The 18489-nt window shown below is 44.2% G+C and overlaps 1 protein-coding gene across 3 annotated transcripts in view; it reads left to right on the plus strand.

Moving 5' to 3' along the window:
* The window catches only part of LOC106750994 (serine/threonine-protein kinase 24-like), a 99907-nt gene that overhangs the window by 18105 nt on the left and 63313 nt on the right, over window positions 1-18489 (plus strand). Inside the window, exon 1 of one of the 3 annotated variants that reach the window (XM_014631747.1) lies at window positions 9296-9402. The exons of 1 other annotated variant lie outside the window; for it this stretch is intronic. The gene's annotated coding sequence lies outside the window, so the exon portion shown is untranslated. Of the gene's footprint in view, window positions 1-9295; window positions 9403-18489 lie in introns of those variants that run through there. One more of the 3 variants, XM_014631720.1, reaches the window with a different exon arrangement.

Below are 18489 nucleotides of genomic sequence, written 5' to 3' on the forward strand. Positions count from 1 at the left end.
CCACGTGTCTCGCTCGTTAATCCTCGTACGAGCGGCAGCGACTCGCTTTTATTTCCTCGCGTTTTCGGACACATCCCACGGGCAATTAATATTTTAACCGCCTCTGCACTAGAAGCGCATGGGTAACGTTTATGCTGTTCAGTGCAGATAGCGTTCGTTCGTTCGTCTGTCCGTTCGTTCGTTCGACCGATTAAAATTCATGGGTAGTTTGATAGTGCGTCAGACGAAAAAAGGGCACGGCGAAGAGGGAGGCGACTGTTATTACCGTCGTTATTCTCCCATTTTCACCCTGAATGGGGTGCTTTTTCGCAATCTCTAATAAAACACGCGGCGTTGGGCGCCATCACGAAATTATCTCGCGTCTTAGGCGATTCGTTGCATTTAATTACCGTCGCGGTATTTTTAAGTAGGATTATACTGATCTACAGCGCGATATAAACCCACCGACGAATAGAATATACTTGCCGACGTGTTATAACAAGTTTGTTCTCTGTTTGTTACAGGTGAGTCCCTTTTCTGTTCATCTAAAAGACGCGTGTTCGGCGGTAAGTGACAATTGTGCAATTGCATTCGATCCAGCAGCTCTATCCGCCGCGCGGAATTTCGAAATTCTCATCATGCGAATATAATATCCGAGAAATATATGTGTTTAGTGAAACTATACGCAGTGCTACGTCGCGTGAAGACTTCCTGATTGTTTCACCTTTGATTCCCTACGTAACGTCTACGTAACGTCGTTACGACATGGCGTAGTCCAACGGTCCGAAATATTTTCCTCCTTGTCCGCCGCGTGACTTTATTTTCATAAATTTCATGCCTCGACGCTGTTCTTTATCTAACACCGATGCTCGGAATGTAGAGGCTCCTGATATCAAAAGCCAAGGGAGGAAATTAGTTTCCTGGAGGCACGGCAAGCCTAAAAACCGCTTACTTCGCATTATCCTTCACGGAACCTGTGCAAAACTTTGGAGAAATTTTAAATACGCCCCGTGGACCGACAGTTTTTTCTTCGCCGCGTAAAAACGTAGCGCGTCATGAAAAGAGATTTCCTCCCCGTGAATTTCTGTAGGAGCGGGATAGAAGAAGAGGAGAAACGTGCTCTATTTTATCGAAGAAGAAAAGGAAACGATAATAGCTTGGCCGGCTGATGCACCGCTTTATTTCGGTGAGCTCTTATCTCTGCATAAAAGGGGCAGAGGGATGGAAAAGAAAAAATATATCGCGACATAGTTCGTTAAGAGATGCGTTTAAGATAAATACGTTTAGCGTCGCGATAAGCGATACAACCACGGTTTATCGAGTTATTCGCTTGAATTCACGCGTTAACATTCGCCGGTGAAGTGATAAATGACGAAGCGTTAGGCGAGGAAGGTCGACCGATGATTAAAATTGGATATTTCGTGGGATTAAGCAGGAACGGTTTCGACCAATGTTATATTGCGCGACCGGTTTCGTAGAGATTTCGCGGGTCTAGGCAAGAGGTGGCGATGATTTCTGCCGGCCGGCGACTCTCTCAGATTGTGGAGTTCAGAGGGTCAGCCGGAAACTACCAGCCGCAACATCGGCCAATGAGAGAGAGAGAGAGAGAGAGAGAGAGAGACGAAACTTGATTCCACCGGATTACGCTGCTGGATGAAGCCGGGAATTAGTCTGGGAAAGCGTAACGAGCTCGGCCGGTTTGCAAAATGAAATCATGCGGGTCATATTGTAGATCTTGGATTATATCATATTGTTAACGTCATTTAGGGATTCTCTCTCTACGCGCGAGGATTCGTACCTTTCTTTCGAAATAATAATGCCTTTTTACCGTTAATTAGCGCATTACAATGTTGCAAAAATATCGTCAAATGCTGTCCCAAGCACGAAAGTCTAGCAGGATACTGTTATTCGCTATCTCGATAAATCCGAAACGTGTGGGACGTGAGGGAGAAAGAGAGAGGGGAGGTGGTCACACCGTTATTGTTCGCGCGACATGTCGCCGATGTGTAAACGCGTATTTTTCTCGCGGTCGCGCCAATAGTTACGAGATAAACGTGCCGTGACTACCGAGACTTCCCGATTTTTCCCTTGGGTTCGAGGGATCGCGAAGCGGACGCAGCGCCTCTCTGACAACGCGGCTGGTGCGTTACCGCGGTTGCGAATGTTAGAAATACATATAAAGACGAGAGTTCGTCTACTACGCTCGTTATTTTTACGAGACAAAGGACGCGAGATTTATAGCAGGTTTTGTACGTAATAAGGGCAAGGGCGGCAGGCATGTCGCGCGACGACTATTCGTTTTCCTTTTTGTCGCGCGGCGGCAAACGACGAGTAATGCGTCGGCGAGGCGCGCTCAAACGCGATATTAATCAAAATATGTCATTTCATGAACTCCGGAGAAATATGTCGAGGGCTTCGCGAGATTCCGGCGCAACTAAGCAAACTCGCGAGCGCAGGGTGACCCAGGGTGATTTCTCGCGAAATAATTCAGATTTCCCCTTTTTCTTCCCTTATCGTCGCGAACGAGGGACGAGAGGAGAGGCAGGCTAGATTGCCTACACTGTCTTCATTCGCGATGCAAATCCCCATCCAGGTCGCTTATTGCGCCGGCCAGTCTAACCGGTGCGCGCTCTTACCGTGGCCCCGGCGATGGCGCAGCGTTCCAGCACGAATTGCTATTCGTCCCACGGGAATCGTAGCTGCAGCGATTATTCATCTTTCGGAAGGCCGGGCACGGAATCCCGATGATCTCCCCGGTACGCGGAGGAGCGGACACGCGAACACAATAATTTAGGATCGGGACGTTCTCCTGGCACCGGGGGTTACTGTTAAAAAGAATCGAAAAGTTACGTGCGCTTCCGTGTGTATAGGCGTCGCTGACGTCTCAACTGTGGCATATTTTATAGAGTACATAGTGTTATAGACGAGAGAAAAAGTGCGACCGCACAATGCAGCTGCGTTTCCGAGTAGAAGTTCACGTCGACCGTCACTCTCGATACGTCAGAACGACGCACCGTGAGTTAGCGATCCTCGTTATTACACGCGCGGGATTCCGCGCTATTTCATCCGGACTTTCCTTTCACCGTGAAACATAAGTCGCTGCTGTGATTCACAATGGCGAGAGCATAAATGAGGAAACGGTTCTTCGTGAATGGTCTCGGTAACGTTCGCGAAAAGCTGGCGACCAGTTTTCCTACGGGGAGTTTTCGTCGTCGACCTCCGGAGATCCGTCGCGGATAATCTTATCCGTTGAAGGTCGTGCTTTGAAAGTCGATTTAAAGCGTCTCGGATCATCGCCACAGTGGAAAATGAAAATGAGAACTTTAACCCGCCGAGCTCCGCTCGGGGCTCGCAGCTTCTCAAGAGGGACCTTCCCTGGGGTAGATAAAGGCGCTTGACCTCGTCTGCTCTTCGGATATCTCATCTGCTTATGGGAAAAATAAAATCTCCAGTGTCCAGTTACTTCTTATTTAAGAATTATTATATAGCCTTTCGACACTTTTTCATCAGAGTTCCCACTTGATGTCAGGAATATGTCATTGAAATAATTAAGGCCGCGAGTTATGGGACGCCCTGTGTATCGGAGTCATTTAGATCTCAACGAATTATGATCGAACAGGGTCTCGACTAACCACAGTGCTCGTCTAATAGAAAGCATCCGCTGGACTCTCCACAACGTGAATATTAATCGAAGCGATCGAGTTAATAACGAGTACCGATCGAATCTTTTTGACATTTTTTTGGTCCGTTATAATAGACTGATTCATCAAAGTTTCACGCGCAAGAGAGCACGGTTTACGTTTGACAAATTGGTCGTGTACATCTGAATGTCTTCGCCATGGTAAAGAGACTTTCGGCGGAAGACAATTGCGCTGTGTTTCGTGTAACAGTTTAGGGGAGACGAAATTGCCTTTTCCTTTTCTTAGTGATTTTCTTTCTCCTAATAACGAGGCAATTATGCTGCGTGAACTCGCATGAACGGCGGCGGAATAAATAGCCCCGGTAGTTTTTAATGGGATCTCGCGAGCGAGGGACGGTAATTCCCCGCGTTGTATTCCGCGCTCGTTCGCCCTGCCGGGGGAGCGTTAATTAACGTTAATTAATTTAACATACTTAACGTCAATCCCTTGTCTCGACCGCGAGGGAAAGGACGATATCCGGGAGGCGACCACACCGACGCTCGGAATATCCGCCGCATCTCCCGATTGCGGTCCAGCCGTGCTCCGCTCGCGGAACTTTGGAGGCTCCGCATTATCCGGTTTCCAGGTTAATATCTTCGTGATTCCGACGGACTGTCGAGTCGAACAATTAGCACAAAAATAGGAACGTGCTGCTGTCGATAACCCTCTTCGTGCATCGTCGCTGTCACCGTCGTCCGTCTTATTCGTATTTGGAGTGATACACACATGGCACGAATTGAAGAATTACATCACGAGAATATTGTGTCGAGTCACACGTAACTGCCGGCGAATATAGCGGAGATTTATTTTTTTTTAGACACGGGCAGAGAAAGAGTCGGCAAACTGACTATTAGGTGGAAACGCAAGTCATTGTTAATAATTATGAATATATATATATATATATACACACACACATATTATTTTAATCGCTTTTATTTGAGAACTATTGCGAACTTGACGTTCTCGTACCAAGACTTGTGTCTCAAAATTTGCTAAGAAATCTGATTATGTGAAGTAAAAGACAGGACATCCTGTGTATCCTAATATAGTCCAATCTGAATTTTCATATATACTCATACATATATATAAATAGACTTATGTACATCAATACGGAAATTATGACTTCAATAATATGCAATCAACAAAGAAAAATTTGTAATCATAATAATAACGGGCAAGTAAGAGTCAAATAGTTAAGAGTGTACAACGGCGTTTGACTCTTACCCGTTATTATTACACGGAAAAAGGAATTAATCGTTCATAAAATACAATTGAAATTTAATTACCAGACTTAGTTTTTAATTGTGGGAGCTCTGTGGGAAAATTATAGGTGGGTATAGGGACAAAAAGAATTAGTTAAATTAACTAAATTTCAGTTATATATTGTATAAAACATTATATTGTTTTCTATGTTAAATTTATATACAGTATTTCATACGTGAAAATAAATTCGCAGAGAAAGGAGATGGATGTTACGCGCGATACAATCCGATAAATTTGGCGTATATATCTGAATTACACGCACTTGAACTGTGACAGTAGTTTTGTCACAAATTAGAGAAGAGGAAGTCGAATGACGTTCCATGAATTATGAATATAATTCCAACTTCGCGCATTTCACTCGTCGTTGTGCGCATTCCAAACTCAATCACGCTTTCCAGCGCGAATCATACTCGTCCTAATTATCATATCTCGGGCTTTCGGTTATTAGCGTTGCGGCACACGCCGTGGAAGATTCGGCCCGTAAAACTTTCATCCGACGACGATACCGACCTCGTAATTTTGTAGTCGCGCCCCGTTGGATTTCCGTAGGACCGAAGTTTCCGCATAACTCGCGAATGTAAAACTTAACCTTCCGTATAAAACGTAAAAAATCATCCACCGCGAGGGACAGTTTTTAACCGGCGGGTCCTTTTCTCGCATATAAAAGACACCGGGAAACGGGAGATTTAACTCCCGGAAACTTTCGAAAATTTGTCACGCTGATTTGCGGCAGGCCGAATCGATACTTGACGAACCGCGATCGCAAGAGTGCGCATTCGCGAATTCTCGACAGATTATAAATCGAGGGGCGTGTTTTGCATATGCGCGTCATTCCGGCCGATGTTTGCGCGAAATTACGCGAAATTAGACGACGCGGAAAGAGGAACGGACTGGTTGTTGTACCTTTCTGACACGATCGATCGTCCGCCTGTCGATCCGCCCGCTGGGACTCGCCTTCGGCTGGCTTCTTCGTCGATGCACTGCAAGATCCACCATCTCGCTCTCGAGAACCGGTTTTTCGTGCTTGATTCACGGAGCGAAGCTGGTCAGACCGACTGCTGTCGCTCCTCGGAACTTTATTCTGTTATCTTCCCCCTCTTCCCCCCTCACGACCGGTAAAACCGATAGGCTGAAAGCTCCGGTCATTTTCGCGCTCGCCGCGAATCTCCGCATCGGCCATTTTTCGTAACGTCCCCTATCTTTTATTCGCGAGAAGTCGCCCCGTGGGAAGAGTCGCGCAAAGATGCCCAGCGTCTTCGGAGAGATTGTAGTCCGCGAACACATTCGCTTTGCGCGAATCAATGATGCAAGAGATCTTCTTCCCTCCTTTCCCTCTCTCGTCTTTTCCGTGATTTATTTTATTCGCGTCGCGCTCCGCGTTCTCGTAACGAGCGAAAATTACAAATCGAGTTGGCAACGTCGGATGTTAACTATTAAATATTCGTCGTTACATTAGCCCCGTCGTCGAATATTTCATATCGGTCAGAATTAACCGCTTTAACTTTTTTGGGTTATCTTCCGTCGGAACGTTATCGAGGACGCGAGTCCTGGTGTAAATTCCAATCGAGCTTTCTCTCCGAAACTTATTTCACGTCAACGGCTTGTTCGCCCCTCCCCCGTATCAATCCTTCGCCTTTTCCACTGCATTTTCGTGCGGCCGTCCGGGAATGTTCGCGGTGACGTTCAGTCGGGCGCCCTGAAGAAATTGTCGAGCCTCGGACGGCCGATACGGATTTTGCTTCTCCTTACTCTGCGTCGCCTATCTCGACGGCTTTTCATTTATCTTACTCGTCTCGCTCGGCTCGTCGATTTTTCAACAAAATTATCTGGAAGCCGCGATTTGATAAAGTATTTTCAATTATTTGCAACGAATCGCTTAGAATTTTTGCCGGAGAGGCCAGTATCATATCGCGCGCTACCGATCGAGAACTTAATTACGCAACCTCGGTAAACATTTGTTTATAATAATATCATGTACATCGTCACCGACACGATTTATTGCCGTCGCTTTTCCAATTAATCGCGAGCATTTTGAGACCCGTTTTTTACCTGGGAATTATCTTAGCCTCTCGCAGCTTCGCTCGACGGAATCGCCGTCCCGGAAACATTACCAACTTGATTTACCGATGCGACATTTTTTCCCGCGCTATTTATCCAACATTTAATTTCCTCGTGGTCACGCTCGCAACCTTTGTGCCGTGGCGCGCATTGGCTGCAGTTTTTCGCCTTTCGCCTCTCCGTCTCCACGGTGCCGTTACGAACTTTTTTCAACAAGTCGAGTAAACGGAGAGAAAGAGGGAGAATAACTTTTTGTTTCGCAAAGTCTGTTATGTCTGCATGAACCTCTTTTACCGAGCGGTTCTGTATTAAAAGAGGTGTATAACGAAGCGCCGCCGAGTTAAAAAAATTTAATTAAGTAATAGTCACTCAATTCGAGCGCTCTACCGCGATATTAAGTCGCTTTGGTCATTTTTACCGGAATCGGAATTTTTATTTTACATTAACCTTACAAATTCCGTCGAAACGTCAGTATGTTGAATTATCTTTAAAAGGATTTATTTAACTAAATGGTGCAATTAAGAAGATTTTAGGCATAGCCATTGACGACATCTTCGAAGAACGCGAAGAAAAGAAAGTGAAATAAATGTTTTAATATGAAAATAGCATTTGTTATATTTGATATCATTAATACGCTAATTTAACACAACATTTTTTATAATATAAGTTGAGTTTTAAAATATTCATATTTTGACATAAGAAATAATAAAATTTTCCAAGACCAAATGCTACTATTACAAATAATTGAAGTCAAAATAATATCATGTGTTGGAAGAAAATGTGTTAGTGTGAATTCGTTAACATTTCCAATTTGTGAATAAATAACATACGACGAATGAGTTACTTCGACTTATAATTTAGGATGAACTTTCTGGGACATGTAAAAAATGTAAAAATTTAACATTTTACTTTTTACTGTGTATGAAATGTATGACGTATCGTTGCTTGCGTCTCAGCGGTCTGCATATTTTCCGTGTTTAATATTTTGACTTATATTTTTATGCAATTCCGTTTTTATTACCTTGACGTTCGGACGATCTGTTTCTATGTAAAAATGTTATTCCACTCGTCATATTCGTTTAGTTTTACGTCAGTTTCGTCGCGTTCATAAAACAGTTGTTTTTGTCCCAACTCTGCCTGGCAACAATGAACTTCGGATCCGACAGAAACTGGTTGTGTGTCCGCTGTTATTTTCAGTATCTGCACCATAGCGCTCGGTGAATTTTAATTTACATTTCCCCTCCGCCCCGTCGCCGCGTCTCGGTTTTCTCTACCTTTCTCCGTCACTAAGCCATCATAAAACTCAATCGCCCTCGCAAAAGCAATCTCTCGACCTTGGAGATTATGCCGAAGGTCTTGTTTCAATAAGTAATTTCGCAAAGGCTACAATGTATTAAACTGGCGCGTCGCGTCTCGAGAGTCGCCAAAAATGAAAATACGTTACAAGCTTCTCTTAAGGTGAACGAAGCGTCGTCGACGCCTGTGAAGTTAACCCCACTTTTTCAAAATTAAAAAAAAAGAAAGGGCGTCAGTGATACCAAAAGATGGAAGAACAAATGATTAAAATAATTGCAAAAAATTAATTATCGAAGCTTCGCTCAAAGCGTAGCTCGTTATTGTTCAACCTGGCCAGGAAAGTTTCTCGCGAATGAGACTCGTTCTCGAAGCGAGAGGTTTAGATACTCGGAAAAATCGATAATCTTCCTTACCTGCTGCACGATTATCTTAAATTATCGTCGTCGAGATTATCGCGAATTACGAGCGAGCGAGAACCACGTAATCCCGTTGTGTGTGTGTGCGCTCACCTTCTCGAATAATCGGACCTCCTTCTGCGTCCGCCCTCACTTTAACCCGTGCAAACCAGCAACGTCGTGTTCCTGTGCAGGCAGACACGCCGAAAAATCCGACCCGTTCAACCACGAATTCTGATTTATCCGCCGCGTCGTCGCGACCTTCATACTCCCTCGGTGCATCGGCCCCGGGCGCCCCTTCCGCTCCCCGCACTTTTCCGCCCTTCCGAGCGGATGGCAGCGGCGGCGGCAAGGGGGGATGGGGGGAAGGGTGGTTTTTTGCCGGACGAAGTAATTCCACCGGCAGACACCCCCACCAGTTTGTCGGCCGCGTGGCGATACACGCATCCCCTCCTGTCTCGATAATCGCCGACGGTGGGGATGCGTTCGGGGGTGGCGACGGCGGCGGCTGGTTGGCTGGCCGCTATGGGGTTGCGTTGCGTCGCGTCGCGACGCCGACGCCGCCGACGTTCCTCGCGGATTCGCTCGGCGATAGAGGGTAGCCCTCAGTCGACGCGCGACCACCCTGCACGCGACACCCGCAACCCCTCTCGCACCTCGCGTTAGAGGCAGCCGCTTTGCCTCCGATCGAAGGGGCGTGTGATAGCTCACGAGCGACCAGGACACAAGAGGTAATTGAGGGATCAATTCGTCCGCTTCGTATAATTTCATTTTGTCGGTCGACGCTACGTGCAAGAAAAGACGGATCGTTGACGATTGGTCTTCGTAAAGCGCCGGTCTCGGTAATTTATTCGGTGCGGGAAAGTGTCGGGAATAAATGATTGAAGTAATGTATTGGAAAAATATTGAAAGTGACGTATTAATTACTTAGACATAGCTTTTTACGCGAAGATAATATTCCACGCAGAGATCTGTTCGGAACACGCGATTTATTACACGTCGACTCATCCGACACGTCCTTTAACGATCTTCCTTCTTTTTGTCCGAATCCTTGCGCCTGATGGATGGAGGAATAATAATTCACGTGCGGCTACATTGCCCGTTCATTTACATGCGGTGTTCGTTATGCAAATACACTCTGTGCGACGTGAGTCATCCCGCTCGGTTCGGGGTATTTTCTTCGGACGTGACATTGCGAGTTACGGCGAGTTGTAGACGGACTTTTATGACGCCGGTTCACCCTCGGTCGATTATGCGAGAACGCGAAGCGCTACGACGATATAGCCGACGATCAGTTTTTCCGATGACTAAGATTCGACGAACTTCTTCCCCGAAAACAACCAACCCTGAGATCAGGATCAGCCGCTGAAACACACGGTCCGCTTGAAATTAATCGAAGGAATTGAATTCTCTCTCACGAAGTTGTCAGATTGTTTTATACGTATAAAAAAGCTGTGTTGTTTTTTTGATTGAATTGATCAAGCGCCATGATTGCAATAAATATTCTTGATTCAGCAGCAGTGTTGCTGAAACTACATTGTTTCGGTAACTCGAATGTTAGTTTCAATAACGTTGCTTTGAATCAAGAAGATTTACTCCAATTATAGCGCTACTGAACAGTTTCTATTTTTATATTGATGCAATTATAGTTAAAAAAAGCGCCTTTCTCAATATTTCTTACGGAAAGAAATCCGCGGGAAAGTTGAAAGAAGAAACGGGTTTTTTCCCGAGCCTTTAAAACTACAGATACAACCGAATTTTTCCGTGGACTTCGAATTCCCGGATGGATCAGTGTTTTTCGTCCACGTTTAACGCGGTTGAACGATCGACGAAGGGAGGACACGGAGGCGCGGTCGTTTTCTCCGGCGGGATCTTCGGAGGCTAATTACGTGTCACGCGAGAGTTCCGCGGCGACGCGACGCCTCGATTCACGGCCAGCCGTTCGTTTTCGTGTCAGGGATCAACGGATCTCTCGCACGTAACGCCGGGGAACCGTTTCGTGTCCCGTAAAGCACCACCGGCGGGGTACGTAACCGACGTCAGGTACTGATTTCCAACTTGTTGAAAACGAGCGTCGCGTGACGTCCCTCACCTGGAACGACTCCTCCCGGATCAGAGATATCTCCGTTCGCTCCGGAACCCGACGATTCGAGACCCCGCAGTCTTTTACGGAATTCGTCGATCGTCTCGTACAAGCGAGATATCGCGCCTCCTCGTTAGAGAATCTGACGGGTTTGTCTATCTGTCGCGACGCGAGCTTCTGAAGAATGATCTTCTCGGAGACTTGATAATAACATTTTATTTTTGGCAGATTCAATCTCGATGAAGAAGATAGTATTATAGTTTCTCAAATATTATAATTGCGAAGATCAAATGCCCGTAATTTTATTATGATCTCGATTTCATTTTGGAAAATTTTAAATCTCGATAAAGAAATGAATATTTCGCTTGCAGCTGCTTGCAATAACGATAACTCCGAGATATCTGCGATACCGTGCAAATTCTGCCATGTTGCACAATCAATTTCGTCAACTTACTATGTCTCAGATGTTAATCGAGAAAATGAAATATGTCGTTACGCAACTCCAACGCACCGACATTACTCACTCGCGATAACGAAACACGTCGGTATGTTGCCCTGGTGGGAGCGGCGAATTACGCGGTAAATTGCGCTACGTCGTTTTGCAAATTGAATTTTCAGGCGGACGCGCGCGACGCGTCGCGGCGTCTGGGCGGCAGCAGGTTTGCCGCTCGTAGGCAAACTCGACAAGTTCGGATAAAGTGGCTTAGCGTGCGCGCGCTACTTCCTTTGTCTCGCCGCGACGGCTCCTACGACGGGGAAACTCCCCCCGCCGCGCGAGATTTACGGTGTCTATGGGGAAGAACTTTGATAATACTCGCGAAGCGGTCGTACCGTCGGGGATTCTGCAGGGCCGTGCGTCTGCCGCTTTTCCCTGCGACGAGGTGGTGGGAAAGCGCGACCGCTCTCGTCGTCGCACAGGCGGAGGAAGTATCGCCTCGAGGCGCCAGAGGGGGATATCCCGCCGGAAAAGGAAAAAATAGAACGCGACGTGGTTACATCGCTGAACTTTCTACCGTCGTCTTTCTTCTCTCTTTTTTTTTCGAAAATGTACGAGCAGTTGAAATGACTGTTGTAGATCAATGCTTGTTATTAGGGATCGTTATTGGGGATTGTATTCTAAACGCGTATCAAACGCCAATTATGCCTTTCCGATTCTTAAGCTGAAAGAACATTCAACTCATCACGTTCGTGCGAGGAAGACGGAATTTGGAATTAAAACGACGCGAGATAGAAGCGAGTCGCGAAAATCGAAAAAAATGTTGTGTTAAGAATGCCTCCGCCACACCATGAATTATTTTACGAGAATTATCCGCCGGTAAAAATACGGCGCTTCGCGGAGCTATAGATCGCATATAACGCAGCCGGTGGGCAATTAAAACGCTAATAAGCAGGGGGTAGGAGGAATAGTGTGACAACTGATTCCGTTGCGAGAGAGCAGGTACGACGAGAGAGAGAAAACTGGTCGCGGCACTGACATTTGAATACTCGTGCGGTCGTGGGACGAGTTTGTATTTTTCAGCGCGAGTCCCGCTCGTCGTAATTTCGCGGTGAGGAATTAATAACCGCGACTTACCGTACGTCATGCACGCATGCAACCTTATTAGATCCGTGGAACGACATTTGGGTCCTCATTTCCTGACTCGAAACAGCGAGAACGGTAGCTTCATCCAGAGTAACGCGCGATTTGTCGAAGCTGCCGACTGAAAGTACACTGAAAAAAAGATTTGGTAATAAGTAAAATTTTGTGAATATTAGTCGACCGAATATTTTATTATTGCAACAATTTATTTCTCTATACAACGTACGGAACTTCAATACTGTATGTACAATATACGAAATTAAATTATTTCGTTGCAATAATCAAATATTTGGCCGAAAAATTTTCATCAAATTTTAATATTTATTACCAAATCCTTTTTTCAGCGTATACAATAAAAACATTTTGTACTTGTGTTAAAATCGGTCCGTGTTAAATTTTTAATATATCTATATGCTAATTTAATAAGTTAATATTTTTTTGTGTATCATTTACGAATGAAATATTATTTCGTGTTCTTTCAACACAATTGCTTATTTAATTTAACATATTGCGTATTATATTATCTCAATATTTTGCATTGAGTCGATAGTCAACATGTGTAGGTGTTAAAATGACACATTTTATACTTCTGTGCCGATTAATTATATTAATTAATTATATTAATTTTGTGTTAATTTTTGGCATAATATTTGTGTTACTTTCCGACATATTCACCTTCTATTAAATTAATACGAAAATTTGAATAAACCGTTTGGGACATGTGAAATGTGTTAAATTTAATACAAATATTTTTACCGTGTAACATCTCATTTTTAAGAGACAAAATTAAATCAAATTAAATGAAATGAAAGCCTTGCGGATTCTTCGGGTTCGCCCTCGACTCGTTCCTTGGCCGAAGGTTAAAGCAGCGCGTGGCCCATTGACGAGTTTAGCACCGTGAACTCTCCCCGCACTCACGTTCCCATATTCTCACGCGATTCATGTAATGTCGGTGCAACCGCCGCGGTAATTTACACAAAATCTGATTTGCCACTGTAGGTAGATACTCCGCCCGCGTGCGTGCGTGTATGCGTGCGCGAACAGCGGTGCGCCTTCGATCCTCGCTTTTCGTGCGTGGAAAGTTTCCTACCTATTAGGAGCACGCGAGCCGTTGGTTTATATCGGGCAGCCGGAGGCAATTATCCGGAAATTGGATCTGACTTGGCTATTTTCAAAATTTTCTCCTACGCTCTCGGGAACACCTTCGCCATTTCGCATTTCTCGTTTCCGTTTTGCATCCCTTGTTTCCGCTCTTTTTTCTTTCTCTCTCTCTCTTTCTGTTTTTCTGTCTCTCTTTACTCCTCTCCTTCGAAGCTCGACGACCCCGCGTTCCTCTCGCTTTATGGCGCGTCCTCACATAAACAGGAAAAAGGTTTTGCGCGTCGTGGGCCGTCGCGGGCCATTGGCCGTTCCTAATAAAGTAACTGGTCTTCCTCGAGACGGAAGGTGAATTACACGAGAAGGCTGCCAACGCACTCGCCGCCGTCTGTAATCGCATGCTCGCTTTGGGAATCGACGCGAGTTTCTTCGGATGAAAAAGCTTTTAGTAAAGAAAAACCAGACTTTCAACAATCACGGCGTCGTTAACGATTAATCGCGCAATTTCGAAGACTGCGCGACCGTTGAATAGTTGACGTTTTCCATTCTCGATCGAGGAGGAGACTTCGATTTTCCTTGACTAACACGTCGGGTCGAATCGCACATGACTTTCGACGGAGAGGACAAATATTGATTTTTCTCGAGCACGCGTGCGGAAAGAATCAATAAGCCGCTTGTTAGCTGAGAACGCGAGTCATCGTTAATAACGATGAATTGAATGAAATTAAATCAATTAAGTTAATTGAGTGCTATTTCGGGCCCTAGTGTCAGACATTTCAGACCTCTTTCGTAAAGAGAGTTCTGAAAGGGGAAACAAGAAATGCAAGAATCACTTATGACAGGCACGAAATAACAGTAAAACATTTTAAGCATGACCAAATACGGGAACACCACTGTATACGTTTACTCTATAATCATATTTTACATCTTCGGAATAATCTTGCCGTAAATCGTCCCGTCCTGTCTGAATATTCAAGATATTTCGTGATATTCTCCATATTCCTGTCCCGTCTCGTCGTGTACCTCGAGCTGGCGTGTATTTTATCCGAGGCAGTGTTTCTGCTTTTATTTCGTTCGCGTAATATTTACCAAAAAATCAAGAGAACCGCATGCCCCCCGCTTCTCTTGTCTCGAGTTCACCGCGGTTCGTTCGCAGGGAGAATGTTATTCGCGCCGAGGTGCGTTCCAGTCATCGATCTCTCGGCTGACGGCGAATGTATATGTACCGTCGTATTTTTAGACGGCGCTCTGACAGGTGAGAGAGATGGCAGGAGGAAGGTGGAGGGGGGAGGGGGGCAGGAGAGAGATGCTGGAGACGAGTCTATTTCCGAATACTTTGGATTCCGCGGATACGTCGAGTGGCTGACAGTCAGACGGCTGCCATGAACGTCCGCTCGCCGCCGTCGCATTAGTTAGTTATTTCCGCCGACGGGATTATCGATCGCCGCTTCCGTCAATCTCGTTAAATCGTTAAATCGCTCGCGAAGCGCGTAAATTGGATCGTTTTCGCCCCGATGAAAATTGCAAAATTGTCAGGACGAGTCGCCGCGGCACGCGAGTTCGTCGCGCGGTCGCATCACCGAGTTACAGGAGAACCTGGGGACACTTGATATCCCTTCTTGATTTTGCTGAACATTTCAAAAAATGAAAAGAAGACCAAAATGTTCTTATGCGAATATCAAAGATATTTTGATAATGTATCTAACTACGCTGATCAAGTTAAAAAATATAACAATTAAAAAATAATAATAATTCGTAGAGTAATTTACATTTTAGTAAAACAATTGAAATATACAAAGTGTCCCTTATTCTGGGAGACTTGATCTAGGGACGGAGGAGACTTGATTCGGGGAATCATGCTATTCCTATGTTTTGATTAATGTAATAAAAGATATTGAACAATCATAATCAATTTATATTAAAGGCTTTTGTACAATTAAATATATTACAAGATATAATTTTAAAAATAAAATAAGTTGTGTTTGTCTTGGTTAATCTAATCTTTGGTTGTCTAATAAGTTTATATCGGGCAACATTTGCCCAATGAATGTTAATATAACCAATATTGGACCAATTTATCGTCAATGAATTGTGCTACTAGAGTACAGAAGACTTGATCCGTAGATCAAGTGTCTTCAATCTGACGTGGATTATGTCTCCCCAAGTAATACTATTTTTAAATTTTTATTTTATTTTTTGTAAACAAATAAATTTTTATTGACTAACTTTGTAATTACCTTTTTAGAACAACCAACTTTTCACTCCACCAGGGAATTTTAATCTAATTGCAAAACTTAACTCAAACAACTTAAAGAGCAATTACCAGGTGTAGAAGTATGAAACCGGAATTTTGTAAAAATTACACGTCTGTTGTTTGAAAATGATAAAAAAGATTTTATTCAAAATAATATCCATTGTTATTTATACATTTTTCCCACCTCTCCGGCAGTTTATGAATGCCACGCCAAAAAAACATTTCTTCTTTTGAACCAGCTATCGAGCCATTTTCGTACATTTTCATACGAATTGAAGCGTTGTTCAGCGAGAGCGTGTCCCATTGATGCGAATAGATGATAATCGGACGGAGCCAAGTCTGGAGAATAAGCCGCATGCGTTAGTATTTCCCAACTGAACGCCTCGATCGTTTCCCTGACCCGTTTTGCTGTGTGTGATGGGGCATTATCATGGAGCAAAATGACTTTGTGTTGCCTTTTTCCATATTCCGGTCGTTTTTCACGCAATGCTCGATTTAAATCGATCATTTGCTGTTGGTAGCGATCAGTGTTAACGGTTTCACCAGGTTTTAGCAGCTCATAATAGATTACACCCTTCTGATCCCACCAAACACAGAGCATTGTCTTCTTTCCAAAGCGATTGCAGTGGATGTCGATGGTTCGCCTGGATTCACCCATGATTTCTGACGCTTAGGATTCTCAAAATATATCCATTTTTCATCACCTGTCATGATACGATGGACTTTCTTTTGTATCTGTCGAGCAGCATTTCACAAGTGGTTTTTCGATTTTCTTGCTGTCTTTCATTCAGTTCATGCGGAACCCATTTTCCCACTTTCTGAATTTTTCCCATGGCTTTCAAACGAATTGAGACAGCTTTCTGCGTCACATTCAATTGATCCGCGAGTTCTTCTTGAGTTTGAGTATCATCTTCATCCAATAAGGCTTGCAATTCGTTGTCTGCGAACTTTTTCGGTGGTTTCCCACGCTCTTCGTTTCTCACGTCAAAATCACCACTTTTGAATTTTTTGAACCACTCGAAACACTGTGTTTTACCAAGAGCATGTTCACCGTAATCTTCGACAAGCATTCGATGCGATTCTGCAGCAGTTTTCTTCAAATGATAACAAAAAATCAATGCTGTCCGCAAATCGTAGTTTGTAGGCACAAAACTCGACATGTTTAAGGTTATAGAAAAATATACCGGTGTATGAAACTTGGGTTGTTGTGTGTTGAAAATCTTCGTCAGCTGTTAGAGGGAGATGATGGCGCTGCAGAAGCGATCTTACGGTCCCTAAACTGATGGCTAGCATCATCTATAGGGAAATTTCGGTTTCATACTTCTAAACCTGGTAAATATTCATGAAAAAAAGAATTGTGCATCCCAAAAAGTAAAACATATTCTCACTCTGTTGTTATCGGCGCTCAATTGTCTAAATGAAATTTAACGTTTCCTACAGTTAAGAATGAACACTGTTACTCTAACATGAAAAAATAAATCTTTCCATTGTCGAAATAATGGCTAGGGATCAAGTTTCCCAAAGGATCAAGTGTCCCTAAACGTCGAAAGTGAGTTGCTCGCTTGATCGGTCAGTCGGTTGATTTATGACACGAAACATCGTGCGATCGCGATTGTTAATTGCAAAACCGTACACCCGCCGAGTAATTTCCACAACGGCGAACAGCCGTTGCATACTGGGAAGTAGGACTCTGCGTTCGCATTCAGTTAGTCTACTATTCACTCTGTTTGCGCTACCTTTATGCACGCATCGGTCTTGATGCACCCCCTTCACCGTTTCGATATGTGGAACACGTTCGTACGTCCTATACACGACACGCAACACTCGTGATTTGACAGTGAAAGAGAGAGGGAGGGAGAGAGAGAGAGAGAGAGAGAGAGAGAGAGAGAGAGAGAGAGAGAGAGAGAGAGGCCACGGATAAACGTGCGGTAATATCGTGCACACGCAAGGGTGGCTGGTGGATGCGCCGTGTATCAGAGTCACGTATCATTCGACGAATAATTTCCCTCGACGAAAACACCCTTTTTAACTCAAAATTATAATATTTCTCAACGCGTTGATTGTCCTTCTTTCCCTCCCCCTCTCCGCTTGCGCGCTCTCTCTCTCTTCTTTTCGAATTTCTTTCAAATTTTTCCAGCATTCGAACCGGCAACTTCCGCGACGATTGCTATATATTTTCGGCACTTTCTATATTTTTGTGTAAATAAACAGCAACATATGGAAAATAATACACACATGGAAAAAATAAAATTTGCTAATACAGTGAAATTTGTCTTAGTTACTATGTGGACAGCAAACGATTTGTTATTAGCGCTATTATTATTTATAGAGACGCGAGATAATTCACGTCGGCGACCGACGCGTTTTAATAAAATATAAAGTGCATAAATAGGGGGAACATCCGCGCGTCGCAATCTGCAATTCGCACATCGTGCGCGGACTAATGAATACCGGCTCGCGTCCAAACATGGAATTTAATTGTACGCAAACACTATTAACCGAATAATACGGACGACACGACCGCCCACGACCAGTGACCGAAACGCTTTATTAAAATTCCAGTCGACCCCGGCTGCCTCGTTATCAAACGCATGATGTTTATCACCTTAACGCAACCACCGTTATTACGGATCGTGTCCGAACGATAAATCTCTATTTCGAATTTCGCGAAATGCAGGCGTCCGCGGATATTCGTCGATCGATTGGCACGAACAAGATAATACAATTCCAAAATATGTTTATAATATCTGTACATTAGTCTTTAATATTACAATAGTTTTTAAACTTCCATCTTATTACAAATT

This window comes from Dinoponera quadriceps, unplaced genomic scaffold (genome assembly GCF_001313825.1).
Source record: "Dinoponera quadriceps isolate SergipeBrazil2010 unplaced genomic scaffold, ASM131382v1 scaffold46, whole genome shotgun sequence".
Taxonomy (NCBI): domain Eukaryota; kingdom Metazoa; phylum Arthropoda; class Insecta; order Hymenoptera; family Formicidae; genus Dinoponera; species Dinoponera quadriceps.